We start from the raw sequence: 18,247 nt of genomic DNA on the forward strand, positions 1-18,247 counted from the left end.
TTTTTTTTGCGGTGGGACTGAAATCACTGACCATTTAATTTTCGAATGCAATTTAATACTCGCTTTACAACAGCTCATAATTAAATGGCTGAAAAAAACTCTCGAAACTCCTTCGGTACTTTTTACATTCCTTAAATTTGGTCTTATCCTAAGTTTCTTCTATGGGGCCTTGTTTCCGGAACCTGAAATCGCGGACTTGTGGCTTTTATTATGCGCTGGATACAAATATGCTATATGGATTAAATGTATCCATGCATATTATCATAAAGAAGTGGTAACCAGTAACACCTTGCTATTCTTCTTTCTCTCTTGCCTAAAATGTAGAATCAGAGCTGACATTTCCAGACTTAACCTTCTTCACTTTATTGACAAATGGTGTCTAGCTGGGTTATTATGTTCTCTTTAAATTTGTTAAATAGTAAGTGGCATAAGTCTAGAATAATACTCACTACTTACCTTTTCCTTTAAATATATCCAATTATGTATCCTTTTCTAATCTCCTGATTCTTTAGTACACCGTCTTTTTGCCTGCATGTTTCAACCCACGTTTACCGGTCAACACGTTAATTCAAGAATACCCCAAGCCGCACGTGTTAACACTATCTCTTCTTTTCGCACAAGCTTTTTCTGTACTTTACCTTGTCTATCCTTTTAACATGACCTTTCACGCTTATACAATTTTGTATACACTTTGTATTTCAATCAATACTATATCTCTAAATTTAAAACTTGAATAGTAATTTCATTTGTTTTAAATTCTATGTAAAGTTATTATGTTAATTGATAAGTAGACGTAAAATAATTTATTATTATAAATTCCTCGCCTATACGTTAGCTAGAAACTTACGTATTATGTAAAATTAGTATAAGCGTTTTACAACGTATGTATGAGCAGTAAGTGTGTGTGTGTGTGTGTAAGTATGTGTGTGTATATGAGGGTACGGGTGAGCGGATATGTCTAATATGGGTGCATATAGGAGTATCTGTGTCACTTGCACATTTCAACATGTACATATTAAATAAGGATTTCATGAAAAGAAAAGAATGTTTATCATTGGTTCTATCAAATCTATTTTTGTGTTACATAATCAATTTGGCAATAAATGTAGGTCTTATAGGCTTGTAAGAATTCCATTAGGTTTAGAGAACCTATGACCAAATTTCTATCTGTTCCTCAACTTTCTTTAATATTTGGTTGTAATTAAGTTCGTCTAAATTCTTTCCATAAAATATTCCTAAAGCCTTCACTTGTTGTTTGATTCAATTTGGGGGAGCTCCTGGGTCATTTGCCCGCCAATTTCCAATTAATTGCTATTATTTTCAATATTCTTATATAATGTTTCAATTGCAATAACATATAGTAAAATTGACAGTGGAAAATTTGTGTGTTGAGGGCTCTCAACCTCCTCACTCTCGCTCACTATTATTTTAGACTCGATGAGCGGATTTGTTTTATGCTAGAAACTTGGTTCTTCCATAAATAAATATGGGGTGGTAGGTTTTTGTGTTTCGTTTGCTTTGTTGTTTTCCTTTTTTACCCTTTGCCCCCTTCTTCTCACGTGCACTCGTATTTGTATAACTAGTCCATTATGTGGACGTGGATTGAGAAGTTTTAGGACCGTTTGAGCTTCCAACCTCAATTTCGCACTGCATACCCAGTATGACCTGGTTCGATGTTGCGGCATTTCAGTGGGGTGGGTTTCCTGAGATCTGTTCCATCTCTCCCCCAGGATCTGGAACCCTCTGACGATCATAGGCCATTTCATCAATCATTACTGAGTTTTGAGGCATGTTTTCTTGTTGTTGTACCGGTTATGGACAATCCGTTGGTGGAAGGCCCGTGGTACCACACCTGCTACAGTTACGAAACTGATGGCATCATCTATACCATGATTTGATACCAAATCCCATAATGTATGTAAAAAGAGGCACCCTCCTGGCGTCCTCCGACATGTACAGCAGCCTAACTCATGTAAATACTGAAGGAAAGCCCCAGACGGTGGTCATCCTTTCCTTCAAAACTTTTGCTCCAAACTTTTGTTCTACTTTGAGCCTTAACTCTCAGTTTGGGATCTCTAAGGGAAGACCAGAAAAGTGAATTTCAGTTAGTTTTCCCCAAGACCCCTTGATTAAAAGTATAATGTCCTTAAAGCAGCGGAGCTTGTGAGAATTACCAATTACAGGTGGTTTCTATATCTCACCCGTAGCACTGCATGCAAACATTGTTGTGTGGAAAGACAAACTATACTTAAATATATGTATGCAATGATAATTATCTGCCGAAAATCATTTGAGTGAATCTGAGTTTTAGAAAACTTCTTTGTCGGTCTGCATCCTCAAAGCATCAAAAGCGATATCATGTCTGTTTAATAAAGCTCTGATAGTTTAGTTTTTAAAAGAACAAGTAAACAATATTCTGTTCATCATGTCTACAAAAGAATAGCATCAATCACAAGTAGATAATCAACACATAAGCACGGTATTTAGTAAATGGCTCACCAATAAACATGTAATTATTTATTCAATGTAATTAGCCATAACAGTTAGTTCCTTTGAATCGTGCAAACATTTCAGATTATCCTATTGTCAGACTTAATCCATGTCGCCGCTTGTGTCAAGTGTTGTTTTAAGCACGTATGCCTTGGGGACATTTTCCGAATCCTTATTTCACAGCTCAAACCACGACACTACCAATTAAACGGAACAAATCTGTTTAAGCGTGAGTCAGAAATTTAGTAGCTACATATATTTCCCAAGTATCAAATGAGTTTCGATTTATTGGGTATGTTAAAACTAAAAATTGAAATTTGGGGTAGAAATTTGTACATGTGTACATAGCTGAGTTGTTTCGTTTCTTCTAATATAATTTTTCTGATAGATAGATAGACAGAGAGAGAGATTATTGAAAATTACAAATCACATCTAATACAAAATTTAATTTCACAAAGGAAAACAATATTTCATAGAAATGGGACTTTTTATTAAAAAAAATTGCAATTCTCCAATATATCTATTTGTTATAACTTACAAGTGTCCGATAAATGAGAATGAAATATAATTGCGAAATACACTGAAGAAAAAATCAAGATGCTAGTATGAATTTAGTTAATGAAGAAATATTAGAAATCAAACTGAGTAAGATTTACATATTAACACCTGGTGATATACTGGCACTTTAGATATAAAATATCACTATTTTGACACGTCATTTTAAGCATCAGAGAACATTTTACATTCCACCAACCTCATTCATGAATAACAGCACAATTATAAAATCAAAGCACTCGTTGATTATTAACACAAATACTGAATAATCTCTCCTTTCAAAGACATTCAGAACCATGAATTGGTATTAACGATCATATAAAATTCAGTCGTATTTTATTACAACAATCAGCATTTTACAGAATAAAAGTCAATTACATTTTAGCAACAATTCAACGAAAGTGATATATGCACATATATACTCCGGACAATTTGTTTCATCTACATTATAAGAGATGAAAACTCTTTAGGTTGTATAATCCCACCCACCCACTCTTAAAATGTACTCTTCGAAACAAGACAATCTGGATTGATGAAAATCAGAACAAATCCTAAACTTTTCATCAAAGGCAGCATATTTTGAACAAACAGTCCTTATCGTAAACTTGATGTAGCAAAGTTAGTCACGTGTTTGTAATTATTTTCAAAATAAAAGTTATTCAGATGAAAATATCACTAAATAACTATTTGTCCTGTGAATGACTGATGCCCGGCAGTGTACAGCCACTATCGAATTCTGTTGAACGAACATTGGTTCCGGGCACCAAACTTGACTGATGTTTTGTCAAGCTGGAAGCAGATGGGGACAATTTCAATGGTGGTACTACAATTTCTTCAAAATTGATTTCATCGTTTTCATTTCCCTCATTTTCGTCATTATAAGGATAACTTGGCGGCTTGTGAATAATTAGATGCTGCTGCAGCATGCGGTTGATTGAAATAGCAGTCTCAGCAAATGGCTCCAAATCCTTGGTACTGCTATTCCTAGAAAGCATTGTTGGTGTAGCAAGAGAAGTAGCAGCCGGTGGGCAAGATACCCAGGGGTGGTTCAAGACCTGCTCGGTAGAATAACGCTTGCGTGGATCTCGCACCAGCAAGTGACGAATGAGGTCTTTGGCACTGTCTGAGATTACACTCCAATCGTTTTCTGGAAACTCATAAACATCATTTTTGATGCTGCTGAAAAGCAAGTCCTGGCAGTCCCGACACATCACATCACTGTTCCACCCACAACCACCTCCACAGTCGCCATAAAATGGATGGTAACCGCACAGCATGATGTACATGATTATTCCCAGGCTCCAGAGATCACATTTCTTGTCATAGGATAAGGATTCACCAAGCCAAACTTCAACAACTTCAGGAGCCATATAATCTGCTGTGCCGACTGGCGTCAGGAGATCTGGCGTGGAACACATATCCTTCTGACTTTCAACAGGCACACCACTTGCCAAGTCAAAATCACATATTCGTATCGGGAATATTTCTTTCTTTTCACACAATATGTTTTCTAGCTTTAGATCCCTGTGGACTATTCCTTTATTGTGGAGGAAATCCAAGGCTCGTGTGATGCATTTCACTATTAAACTGGCTTCTGTCTCAGTCAGATGACCCCTTCTCTCAATATTGTCAAACAAGGTTCCTCCCAACATCTTGTCAAAGACCAAATAAAATCGACCTTCTTCTTCAAAGTATTCATAAAGCTGTAAGATGTTCTCCTGACCTTGACATAAGTTGTATATTTCTATTTCTTTGAAGACTTTGCTGCTGGATCGGATCGTGTTGTTTTTAATGATCTTTACAGCATATTCTTTGCTGTTGGAAATATTTATAAATGTCTGCACTGAATCAATAGTACCATTTCCTAAGATTTCTCCTGTTGGTCTGTACAAATCATGAAATTTTGTAACAGGAATATCAGCTGCCCTTTTTGTCTTCTTTAGGAGTCTTGGTGTATTACAATTTAAACTTGCGTTTTTCTCTGCATCCCGTAAATTATGGCTTTCCATGTCCCTAAAATCGTTATCCATCTCTATATTCAGTCCGTTTAAAGTACCGTAATGTCAGCACCTTTTATATATGTGATCGGTTGATGACAATTAGCTTCCTGATTGGCTCGTGTCATCCTGTCGATACGACTAAAATTCAACAGTATTCAAATAAATCCCCTACTGACACTGAGTAAGCACTTAATTAGGCACTCACGGAAGTTCCTCTGGCCTCGCTGTGATGATTTATTCACACCTTGGAATGGAAGAGTACAGTTATAAAGTGGAAACAATTACTAGAACAAACGAAAACAAGAAATTTGTTTAACAAGCTTTTAGTTGATATTTATTTCTTTACAGTGCTATCACGAATAGTCATTTGCCAAAAACATAATTGATCGATGTTTTCTTATTTTATGAGAAAATATTTTCATAAAGAAATTCTTTTAAATCTTATATTTCTGTTAGTAACATGTACCATCTATCATTGATTCAACATAGATGATCGCCTGGCTAGTCTATGCAATGAAATAATGTTTCTGTCTAATATTCAATTTCAAAAATACTTCTAAAATCTCTTTCTTTCTCTCTCTTTGTCAAATTCAAAACAACTTTTAACAAGCTTTTTGGTTGTACAAAATCCGAAAACATCGCAGTCTTTAAGTTATATATGAAGATGTTTATTTTCCTTCAATAAATATTATTGAAAGTAGACTATAGTTATTTTCAAATGGCATCGTTAATGGTAACCGATGTGGTATCTAAAATGCATTTCTGCAAACAACTTGAAAAATGGTTCAAGATAATTGATATGCACGGGCTTCCATAAATTTATAACGTCCTTTTTTTCTTCCTTGTAACCATTGCAAATTCAAGGCTTTCATACTTAAGTATTGTCGGGACTCCAGCAGTGTCCAGGAGTTGTCTTTCACTGAATAATCCTATGTATCTAGCTTATAGCCATACGATTTTTATTTTAATAATAAACAAAAACTTATTCAAGATAAATTAAAACTTTTTATACAAGTATATGAGAACAAACAATTTCACATGCGCTTGATATAATTTCGATGATCGTATGAATTAGAGGTCTTTCTTTTTTATTTAACGCTCCCATTAACCCTGTTTCGTCAGACAAAGCACGCGGTCCAAAGATGATCAATTTGTTTCATGGTATGATAAAAACTATATAAATGAAGTACTCTTGTGCACCTTAAAACATATCTAATCGTTTGGCTTTCATTATTGATGTTACATAATCAACTAAAACTTTATTTATATATATTGCTGTCATTAATCTCATTTGTAATTTAGAGGTTATTTTGCGTCAATGCCCAAAAATGTATCCCTTATTGCACCAGTAATTCTATAACGGTCAGTTGCTGTTTGCGGACAACGCAGTATTGTGTGGATTTAGAATCAGTGTATTGACCATACAAATGGCAAGGCGGAATCATACGTATACTGTTTTTTAAAGGCCATCTCGCCAGTGATCCAAACGTCATGTAGGTGAATAAACATCACGCTTTGTTAAAAGCAGACGAGATAGCTTCCCATCTCTTCCGTATTCCATCCCAATATAGATTCCGATTACTAGTCTCCGATTGTGCTTACATAGGTATCGGTACAAATAAATGTATACGGCCTCCCAGGTATACTGGGTATTATCTGTAAAGTGCCTTATTCTAAAGGGGTTCGTTACAGTGAAAATTAGGAGTATTCGTCCATGAATCAAAGGATGACGCTTCTAACCTGTAACAATATAACACAAGGGAAGACACGAGTCCCCACCGCTCGGTAGGTCCGACTCTGTTAGTTTATCCTAATAGCGTCTGCTAATCTCCAACGTAAGCCAGTCGTAATCAAGAAGAGTTCATTTTTCACGATTGACCGAAAGGTAAGATCCGAAAAACTGCGCACTCGATGTTGTTCGGATCTTACCTTTCGTTCACTGGTGAAATCCAAGACTATTCGAATGCAAACGGCACTGCCTGCCATTAGTTGTCCAAACGTCAAAATCGGCGAACAATTATTGAATTTTCTCCAAGATGTCTCATACTGAACGAAGTGTGCCGAGCAGTTTTGAAAATTGAACTATTCTTGATTACCACTGGCTGAAGGTGGAAATTAGCAGACGCAATTAAGATAAACTAGCATGGTTGGAACTACCGATAGGTGCGAACTCGTGTCTTTTTCTTGTATTATATTGTTCCAGGATTGAACATTCATACCCTGATTCAATGACGGATACTCCTAAGTTTTCTTCGTAACGAACAACTGTGCCTTATTCTACTTAAAATATATATTGTGTGTTTGTGATGCAAATAGCATAGTCCCAGTCCCACTTCATTTTGCGGTTTATATAAGAAGATCCCGTTGGATATAACGTATTCTACGGATCCATATAAACAGAATAATTTATATTTCAATCTCAATTCATAAAATAATCCTGGTCTCAGTTTTGGTTAAGACCCTACAAAAATATTATATCAACGACAACTACAAAGTCACCTTCTTGAACCCAAAATAACCAAATTATATGACTTAAACTCCCCCAATATTTCAACAACAAAAAACACCTGCAAAATAAATTCCTATACACCATCACTAGATATGTGTGTTTTAAAATCATACACGACATTTTACCTGTAAAACACATATTTTTTAAAAATATTCCCTAATTCAAGTTATGCACTTTTTTTGCGGTGGGACTGAAATCACTGACCATTTAATTTTCGAATGCAATTTAATACTCGCTTTACAACAGCTCATAATTAAATGGCTGAAAAAAACTCTCGAAACTCCTTCGGTACTTTTTACATTCCTTAAATTTGGTCTTATCCTAAGTTTCTTCTATGGGGCCTTGTTTCCGGAACCTGAAATCGCGGACTTGTGGCTTTTATTATGCGCTGGATACAAATATGCTATATGGATTAAATGTATCCATGCATATTATCATAAAGAAGTGGTAACCAGTAACACCTTGCTATTCTTCTTTCTCTCTTGCCTAAAATGTAGAATCAGAGCTGACATTTCCAGACTTAACCTTCTTCACTTTATTGACAAATGGTGTCTAGCTGGGTTATTATGTTCTCTTTAAATTTGTTAAATAGTAAGTGGCATAAGTCTAGAATAATACTCACTACTTACCTTTTTCTTTAAATATATCCAATTATGTATCCTTTTCTAATCTCCTGATTCTTTAGTACACCGTCTTTTTGCCTGCATGTTTCAACCCACGTTTACCGGTCAACACGTTAATTCAAGAATACCCCAAGCCGCACGTGTTAACACTATCTCTTCTTTTCGCACGAGCTTTTTCTGTACTTTACCTTGTCTATCCTTTTAACATGACCTTTCACGCTTATACAATTTTGTATACACTTTGTATTTCAATCAATACTATATCTCTAAATTTAAAACTTGAATAGTAATTTCATTTGTTTTAAATTCTATGTAAAGTTATTATGTTAATTGATAAGTAGACGTAAAATAATTTATTATTATAAATTCCTCGCCTATACGTTAGCTAGAAACTTACGTATTATGTAAAATTAGTATAAGCGTTTTACAACGTATGTATGAGCAGTAAGTGTGTGTGTGTGTGTGTAAGTATGTGTGTGTATATGAGGGTACGGGTGAGCGGATATGTCTAATATGGGTGCATATAGGAGTATCTGTGTCACTTGCACATTTCAACATGTACATATTAAATAAGGATTTCATGAAAAGAAAAGAATGTTTATCATTGGTTCTATCAAATCTATTTTTGTGTTACATAATCAATTTGGCAATAAATGTAGGTCTTATAGGCTTGTAAGAATTCCATTAGGTTTAGAGAACCTATGACCAAATTTCTATCTGTTCCTCAACTTTCTTTAATATTTGGTTGTAATTAAGTTCGTCTAAATTCTTTCCATAAAATATTCCTAAAGCCTTCACTTGTTGTTTGATTCAATTTGGGGGAGCTCCTGGGTCATTTGCCCGCCAATTTCCAATTAATTGCTATTATTTTCAATATTCTTATATAATGTTTCAATTGCAATAACATATAGTAAAATTGACAGTGGAAAATTTGTGTGTTGAGGGCTCTCAACCTCCTCACTCTCGTTCACTATTATTTTAGACTCGATGAGCGGATTTGTTTTATGCTAGAAACTTGGTTCTTCCATAAATAAATATGGGGTGGTAGGTTTTTGTGTTTCGTTTGCTTTGTTGTTTTCCTTTTTTACCCTTTGCCCCCTTCTTCTCACGTGCACTCGTATTTGTATAACTAGTCCATTATGTGGACGTGGATTGAGAAGTTTTAGGACCGTTTGAGCTTCCAACCTCAATTTCGCACTGCATACCCAGTATGACCTGGTTCGATGTTGCGGCATTTCAGTGGGGTGGGTTTCCTGAGATCTGTTCCATCTCTCCCCCAGGATCTGGAACCCTCTGACGATCATAGGCCATTTCATCAATCATTACTGAGTTTTGAGGCATGTTTTCTTGTTGTTGTACCGGTTATGGACAATCCGTTGGTGGAAGGCCCGTGGTACCACACCTGCTACAGTTACGAAACTGATGGCATCATCTATACCATGATTTGATACCAAATCCCATAATGTATGTAAAAAGAGGCACCCTCCTGGCGTCCTCCGACATGTACAGCAGCCTAACTCATGCAAATACTGAAGGAAAGCCCCAGACGGTGGTCATCCTTTCCTTCAAAACTTTTGCTCCAAACTTTTGTTCTACTTTGAGCCTTAACTCTCAGTTTGGGATCTCTAAGGGAAGACCAGAAAAGTGAATTTCAGTTAGTTTTCCCCAAGACCCCTTGATTAAAAGTATAATGTCCTTAAAGCAGCGGAGCTTGTGAGAATTACCAATTACAGGTGGTTTCTATATCTCACCCGTAGCACTGCATGCAAACATTGTTGTGTGGAAAGACAAACTATACTTAAATATATGTATGCAATGATAATTATCTGCCGAAAATCATTTGAGTGAATCTGAGTTTTAGAAAACTTCTTTGTCGGTCTGCATCCTCAAAGCATCAAAAGCGATATCATGTCTGTTTAATAAAGCTCTGATAGTTTAGTTTTTAAAAGAACAAGTAAACAATATTCTGTTCATCATGTCTACAAAAGAATAGCATCAATCACAAGTAGATAATCAGCACATAAGCACGGTATTTAGTAAATGGCTCACCAATAAACATGTAATTATTTATTCAATGTAATTAGCCATAACAGTTAGTTCCTTTGAATCGTGCAAACATTTCAGATTATCCTATTGTCAGACTTAATCCATGTCGCCGCTTGTGTCAAGTGTTGTTTTAAGCACGTATGCCTTGGGGACATTTTCCGAATCCTTATTTCACAGCTCAAACCACAACACTACCAATTAAACGGAACAAATCTGTTTAAGCGTGAGTCAGAAATTTAGTAGCTACATATATTTCCCAAGTATCAAATGAGTTTCGATTTATTGGGTATGTTAAAACTAAAAATTGAAATTTGGGGTAGAAATTTGTACATGTGTACATAGCTGAGTTGTTTCGTTTCTTCTAATATAATTTTTCTGATAGATAGATAGACAGTGAGAGAGATTATTGAAAATTACAAATCACATCTAATACAAAATTGAATTTCACAAAGGAAAACAATATTTCATAGAAATGGGACTTTTTATTAAAAAAAATTGCAATTCTCCAATATATCTATTTGTTATAACTTACAAGTGTCCGATAAATGAGAATGAAATATAATTGCGAAATACACTGAAGAAAAAATCAAGATGCTAGTATGAATTTAGTTAATGAAGAAATATTAGAAATCAAACTGAGTAAGATTTACATATTAACACCTGGTGATATACTGGCACTTTAGATATAAAATATCACTATTTTGACACGTCATTTTAAGCATCAGAGAACATTTTACATTCCACCAACCTCATTCATGAATAACAGCACAATTATAAAATCAAAGCACTCGTTGATTATTAACACAAATACTGAATAATCTCTCCTTTCAAAGACATTCAGAACCATGAATTGGTATTAACGATCATATAAAATTCAGTCGTATTTTATTACAACAATCAGCATTTTACAGAATAAAAGTCAATTACATTTTAGCAACAATTCAACGAAAGTGATATATGCACATATATACTCCGGACAATTTGTTTCATCTACATTATAAGAGATGAAAACTCTTTAGGTTGTATAATCCCACCCACCCACTCTTAAAATGTACTCTTCGAAACAAGACAATCTGGATTGATGAAAATCAGAACAAATCCTAAACTTTTCATCAAAGGCAGCATATTTTGAACAAACAGTCCTTATCGTAAACTTGATGTAGCAAAGTTAGTCACGTGTTTGTAATTATTTTCAAAATAAAAGTTATTCAGATGAAAATATCACTAAATAACTATTTGTCCTGTGAATGACTGATGCCCGGCAGTGTACAGCCACTATCGAATTCTGTTGAACGAACATTGGTTCCGGGCACCAAACTTGACTGATGTTTTGTCAAGCTGGAAGCAGATGGGGACAATTTCAATGGTGGTACTACAATTTCTTCAAAATTGATTTCATCGTTTTCATTTCCCTCATTTTCGTCATTATAAGGATAACTTGGCGGCTTGTGAATAATTAGATGCTGCTGCAGCATGCGGTTGATTGAAATAGCAGTCTCAGCAAATGGCTCCAAATCCTTGGTACTGCTATTCCTAGAAAGCATTGTTGGTGTAGCAAGAGAAGTAGCAGCCGGTGGGCAAGATACCCAGGGGTGGTTCAAGACCTGCTCGGTAGAATAACGCTTGCGTGGATCTCGCACCAGCAAGTGACGAATGAGGTCTTTGGCACTGTCTGAGATTACACTCCAATCGTTTTCTGGAAACTCATAAACATCATTTTTGATGCTGCTGAAAAGCAAGTCCTGGCAGTCCCGACACATCACATCACTGTTCCACCCACAACCACCTCCACAGTCGCCATAAAATGGATGGTAACCGCACAGCATGATGTACATGATTATTCCCAGGCTCCAGAGATCACATTTCTTGTCATAGGATAAGGATTCACCAAGCCAAACTTCAACAACTTCAGGAGCCATATAATCTGCTGTGCCGACTGGCGTCAGGAGATCTGGCGTGGAACACATATCCTTCTGACTTTCAACAGGCACACCACTTGCCAAGTCAAAATCACATATTCGTATCGGGAATATTTCTTTCTTTTCACACAATATGTTTTCTAGCTTTAGATCCCTGTGGACTATTCCTTTATTGTGGAGGAAATCCAAGGCTCGTGTGATGCATTTCACTATTAAACTGGCTTCTGTCTCAGTCAGATGACCCCTTCTCTCAATATTGTCAAACAAGGTTCCTCCCAACATCTTGTCAAAGACCAAATAAAATCGACCTTCTTCTTCAAAGTATTCATAAAGCTGTAAGATGTTCTCCTGACCTTGACATAAGTTGTATATTTCTATTTCTTTGAAGACTTTGCTGCTGGATCGGATCGTGTTGTTTTTAATGATCTTTACAGCATATTCTTTGCTGTTGGAAATATTTATAAATGTCTGCACTGAATCAATAGTACCATTTCCTAAGATTTCTCCTGTTGGTCTGTACAAATCATGAAATTTTGTAACAGGAATATCAGCTGCCCTTTTTGTCTTCTTTAGGAGTCTTGGTGTATTACAATTTAAACTTGCGTTTTTCTCTGCATCCCGTAAATTATGGCTTTCCATGTCCCTAAAATCGTTATCCATCTCTATATTCAGTCCGTTTAAAGTACCGTAATGTCAGCACCTTTTATATATGTGATCGGTTGATGACAATTAGCTTCCTGATTGGCTCGTGTCATCCTGTCGATACGACTAAAATTCAACAGTATTCAAATAAATCCCCTACTGACACTGAGTAAGCACTTAATTAGGCACTCACGGAAGTTCCTCTGGCCTCGCTGTGATGATTTATTCACACCTTGGAATGGAAGAGTACAGTTATAAAGTGGAAACAATTACTAGAACAAACGAAAACAAGAAATTTGTTTAACAAGCTTTTAGTTGATATTTATTTCTTTACAGTGCTATCACGAATAGTCATTTGCCAAAAACATAATTGATCGATGTTTTCTTATTTTATGAGAAAATATTTTCATAAAGAAATTCTTTTAAATCTTATATTTCTGTTAGTAACATGTACCATCTATCATTGATTCAACATAGATGATCGCCTGGCTAGTCTATGCAATGAAATAATGTTTCTGTCTAATATTCAATTTCAAAAATACTTCTAAAATCTCTTTCTTTCTCTCTCTTTGTCAAATTCAAAACAACTTTTAACAAGCTTTTTGGTTGTACAAAATCCGAAAACATCGCAGTCTTTAAGTTATATATGAAGATGTTTATTTTCCTTCAATAAATATTATTGAAAGTAGACTATAGTTATTTTCAAATGGCATCGTTAATGGTAACCGATGTGGTATCTAAAATGCATTTCTGCAAACAACTTGAAAAATGGTTCAAGATAATTGATATGCACGGGCTTCCATAAATTTATAACGTCCTTTTTTTCTTCCTTGTAACCATTGCAAATTCAAGGCTTTCATACTTAAGTATTGTCGGGACTCCAGCAGTGTCCAGGAGTTGTCTTTCACTGAATAATCCTATGTATCTAGCTTATAGCCATACGATTTTTATTTTAATAATAAACAAAAACTTATTCAAGATAAATTAAAACTTTTTATACAAGTATATGAGAACAAACAATTTCACATGCGCTTGATATAATTTCGATGATCGTATGAATTAGAGGTCTTTCTTTTTTATTTAACGCTCCCATTAACCCTGTTTCGTCAGACAAAGCACGCGGTCCAAAGATGATCAATTTGTTTCATGGTATGATAAAAACTATATAAATGAAGTACTCTTGTGCACCTTAAAACATATCTAATCGTTTGGCTTTCATTATTGATGTTACATAATCAACTAAAACTTTATTTATATATATTGCTGTCATTAATCTCATTTGTAATTTAGAGGTTATTTTGCGTCAATGCCCAAAAATGTATCCCTTATTGCACCAGTAATTCTATAACGGTCAGTTGCTGTTTGCGGACAACGCAGTATTGTGTGGATTTAGAATCAGTGTATTGACCATACAAATGGCAAGGCGGAATCATACGTATACTGTTTTTTAAAGGCCATCTCGCCAGTGATCCAAACGTCATGTAGGTGAATAAACATCACGCTTTGTTAAAAGCAGACGAGATAGCTTCCCATCTCTTCCGTATTCCATCCCAATATAGATTCCGATTACTAGTCTCCGATTGTGCTTACATAGGTATCGGTACAAATAAATGTATACGGCCTCCCAGGTATACTGGGTATTATCTGTAAAGTGCCTTATTCTAAAGGGGTTCGTTACAGTGAAAATTAGGAGTATTCGTCCATGAATCAAAGGATGACGCTTCTAACCTGTAACAATATAACACAAGGGAAGACACGAGTCCCCACCGCTCGGTAGGTCCGACTCTGTTAGTTTATCCTAATAGCGTCTGCTAATCTCCAACGTAAGCCAGTCGTAATCAAGAAGAGTTCATTTTTCACGATTGACCGAAAGGTAAGATCCGAAAAACTGCGCACTCGATGTTGTTCGGATCTTACCTTTCGTTCACTGGTGAAATCCAAGACTATTCGAATGCAAACGGCACTGCCTGCCATTAGTTGTCCAAACGTCAAAATCGGCGAACAATTATTGAATTTTCTCCAAGATGTCTCATACTGAACGAAGTGTGCCGAGCAGTTTTGAAAATTGAACTATTCTTGATTACCACTGGCTGAAGGTGGAAATTAGCAGACGCAATTAAGATAAACTAGCATGGTTGGAACTACCGATAGGTGCGAACTCGTGTCTTTTTCTTGTATTATATTGTTCCAGGATTGAACATTCATACCCTGATTCAATGACGGATACTCCTAAGTTTTCTTCGTAACGAACAACTGTGCCTTATTCTACTTAAAATATATATTGTGTGTTTGTGATGCAAATAGCATAGTCCCAGTCCCACTTCATTTTGCGGTTTATATAAGAAGATCCCGTTGGATATAACGTATTCTACGGATCCATATAAACAGAATAATTTATATTTCAATCTCAATTCATAAAATAATCCTGGTCTCAGTTTTGGTTAAGACCCTACAAAAATATTATATCAACGACAACTACAAAGTCACCTTCTTGAACCCAAAATAACCAAATTATATGACTTAAACTCCCCCAATATTTCAACAACAAAAAACACCTGCAAAATAAATTCCTATACACCATCACTAGATATGTGTGTTTTAAAATCATACACGACATTTTACCTGTAAAACACATATTTTTTAAAAATATTCCCTAATTCAAGTTATGCACTTTTTTTGCGGTGGGACTGAAATCACTGACCATTTAATTTTCGAATGCAATTTAATACTCGCTTTACAACAGCTCATAATTAAATGGCTGAAAAAAACTCTCGAAACTCCTTCGGTACTTTTTACATTCCTTAAATTTGGTCTTATCCTAAGTTTCTTCTATGGGGCCTTGTTTCCGGAACCTGAAATCGCGGACTTGTGGCTTTTATTATGCGCTGGATACAAATATGCTATATGGATTAAATGTATCCATGCATATTATCATAAAGAAGTGGTAACCAGTAACACCTTGCTATTCTTCTTTCTCTCTTGCCTAAAATGTAGAATCAGAGCTGACATTTCCAGACTTAACCTTCTTCACTTTATTGACAAATGGTGTCTAGCTGGGTTATTATGTTCTCTTTAAATTTGTTAAATAGTAAGTGGCATAAGTCTAGAATAATACTCACTACTTACCTTTTTCTTTAAATATATCCAATTATGTATCCTTTTCTAATCTCCTGATTCTTTAGTACACCGTCTTTTTGCCTGCATGTTTCAACCCACGTTTACCGGTCAACACGTTAATTCAAGAATACCCCAAGCCGCACGTGTTAACACTATCTCTTCTTTTCGCACGAGCTTTTTCTGTACTTTACCTTGTCTATCCTTTTAACATGACCTTTCACGCTTATACAATTTTGTATACACTTTGTATTTCAATCAATACTATATCTCTAAATTTAAAACTTGAATAGTAATTTCATTTGTTTTAAATTCTATGTAAAGTTATTATGTTAATTGATAAGTAGACGTAAAATAATTTATTATTATAAATTCCTCGCCTATACGTTAGCTAGAAACTTACGTATTATGTAAAATTAGTATAAGCGTTTTACAACGTATGTATGAGCAGTAAGTGTGTGTGTGTGTGTGTAAGTATGTGTGTGTATATGAGGGTACGGGTGAGCGGATATGTCTAATATGGGTGCATATAGGAGTATCTGTGTCACTTGCACATTTCAACATGTACATATTAAATAAGGATTTCATGAAAAGAAAAGAATGTTTATCATTGGTTCTATCAAATCTATTTTTGTGTTACATAATCAATTTGGCAATAAATGTAGGTCTTATAGGCTTGTAAGAATTCCATTAGGTTTAGAGAACCTATGACCAAATTTCTATCTGTTCCTCAACTTTCTTTAATATTTGGTTGTAATTAAGTTCGTCTAAATTCTTTCCATAAAATATTCCTAAAGCCTTCACTTGTTGTTTGATTCAATTTGGGGGAGCTCCTGGGTCATTTGCCCGCCAATTTCCAATTAATTGCTATTATTTTCAATATTCTTATATAATGTTTCAATTGCAATAACATATAGTAAAATTGACAGTGGAAAATTTGTGTGTTGAGGGCTCTCAACCTCCTCACTCTCGTTCACTATTATTTTAGACTCGATGAGCGGATTTGTTTTATGCTAGAAACTTGGTTCTTCCATAAATAAATATGGGGTGGTAGGTTTTTGTGTTTCGTTTGCTTTGTTGTTTTCCTTTTTTACCCTTTGCCCCCTTCTTCTCACGTGCACTCGTATTTGTATAACTAGTCCATTATGTGGACGTGGATTGAGAAGTTTTAGGACCGTTTGAGCTTCCAACCTCAATTTCGCACTGCATACCCAGTATGACCTGGTTCGATGTTGCGGCATTTCAGTGGGGTGGGTTTCCTGAGATCTGTTCCATCTCTCCCCCAGGATCTGGAACCCTCTGACGATCATAGGCCATTTCATCAATCATTACTGAGTTTTGAGGCATGTTTTCTTGTTGTTGTACCGGTTATGGACAATCCGTTGGTGGAAGGCCCGTGGTACCACACCTGCTACAGTTACGAAACTGATGGCATCATCTATACCATGATTTGATACCAAATCCCATAATGTATGTAAAAAGAGGCACCCTCCTGGCGTCCTCCGACATGTACAGCAGCCTAACTCATGCAAATACTGAAGGAAAGCCCCAGACGGTGGTCATCCTTTCCTTCAAAACTTTTGCTCCAAACTTTTGTTCTACTTTGAGCCTTAACTCTCAGTTTGGGATCTCTAAGGGAAGACCAGAAAAGTGAATTTCAGTTAGTTTTCCCCAAGACCCCTTGATTAAAAGTATAATGTCCTTAAAGCAGCGGAGCTTGTGAGAATTACCAATTACAGGTGGTTTCTATATCTCACCCGTAGCACTGCATGCAAACATTGTTGTGTGGAAAGACAAACTATACTTAAATATATGTATGCAATGATAATTATCTGCCGGAAATCATTTGAGTGAATCTGAGTTTTAGAAAACTTCTTTGTCGGTCTGCATCCTCAAAGCATCAAAAGCGATATCATGTCTGTTTAATAAAGCTCTGATAGTTTAGTTTTTAAAAGAACAAGTAAACAATATTCTGTTCATCATGTCTACAAAAGAATAGCATCAATCACAAGTAGATAATCAGCACATAAGCACGGTATTTAGTAAATGGCTCACCAATAAACATGTAATTATTTATTCAATGTAATTAGCCATAACAGTTAGTTCCTTTGAATCGTGCAAACATTTCAGATTATCCTATTGTCAGACTTAATCCATGTCGCCGCTTGTGTCAAGTGTTGTTTTAAGCACGTATGCCTTGGGGACATTTTCCGAATCCTTATTTCACAGCTCAAACCACAACACTACCAATTAAACGGAACAAATCTGTTTAAGCGTGAGTCAGAAATTTAGTAGCTACATATATTTCCCAAGTATCAAATGAGTTTCGATTTATTGGGTATGTTAAAA

General features: G+C 35.6%; 2 pseudogenes; both read right to left on the reverse strand.

The window, feature by feature from the left end:
• Positions 1–3,728: 3,728 nt before the first annotated feature.
• LOC149771734 (MAP kinase-interacting serine/threonine-protein kinase 1 pseudogene) lies at positions 3,729–5,075 on the reverse strand (annotated as a pseudogene).
• A 6,380-nt stretch (positions 5,076–11,455) lies between these two features.
• On the reverse strand, positions 11,456–12,802 carry LOC149771735 (MAP kinase-interacting serine/threonine-protein kinase 1 pseudogene; annotated as a pseudogene).
• Positions 12,803–18,247: the final 5,445 nt, after the last annotated feature.

This window comes from Sinohyriopsis cumingii, unplaced genomic scaffold, assembly GCF_028554795.1.
Source record: "Sinohyriopsis cumingii isolate HCF-2022 unplaced genomic scaffold, ASM2855479v2 utg001699l, whole genome shotgun sequence".
NCBI classification, from domain to species: domain Eukaryota; kingdom Metazoa; phylum Mollusca; class Bivalvia; order Unionida; family Unionidae; genus Sinohyriopsis; species Sinohyriopsis cumingii.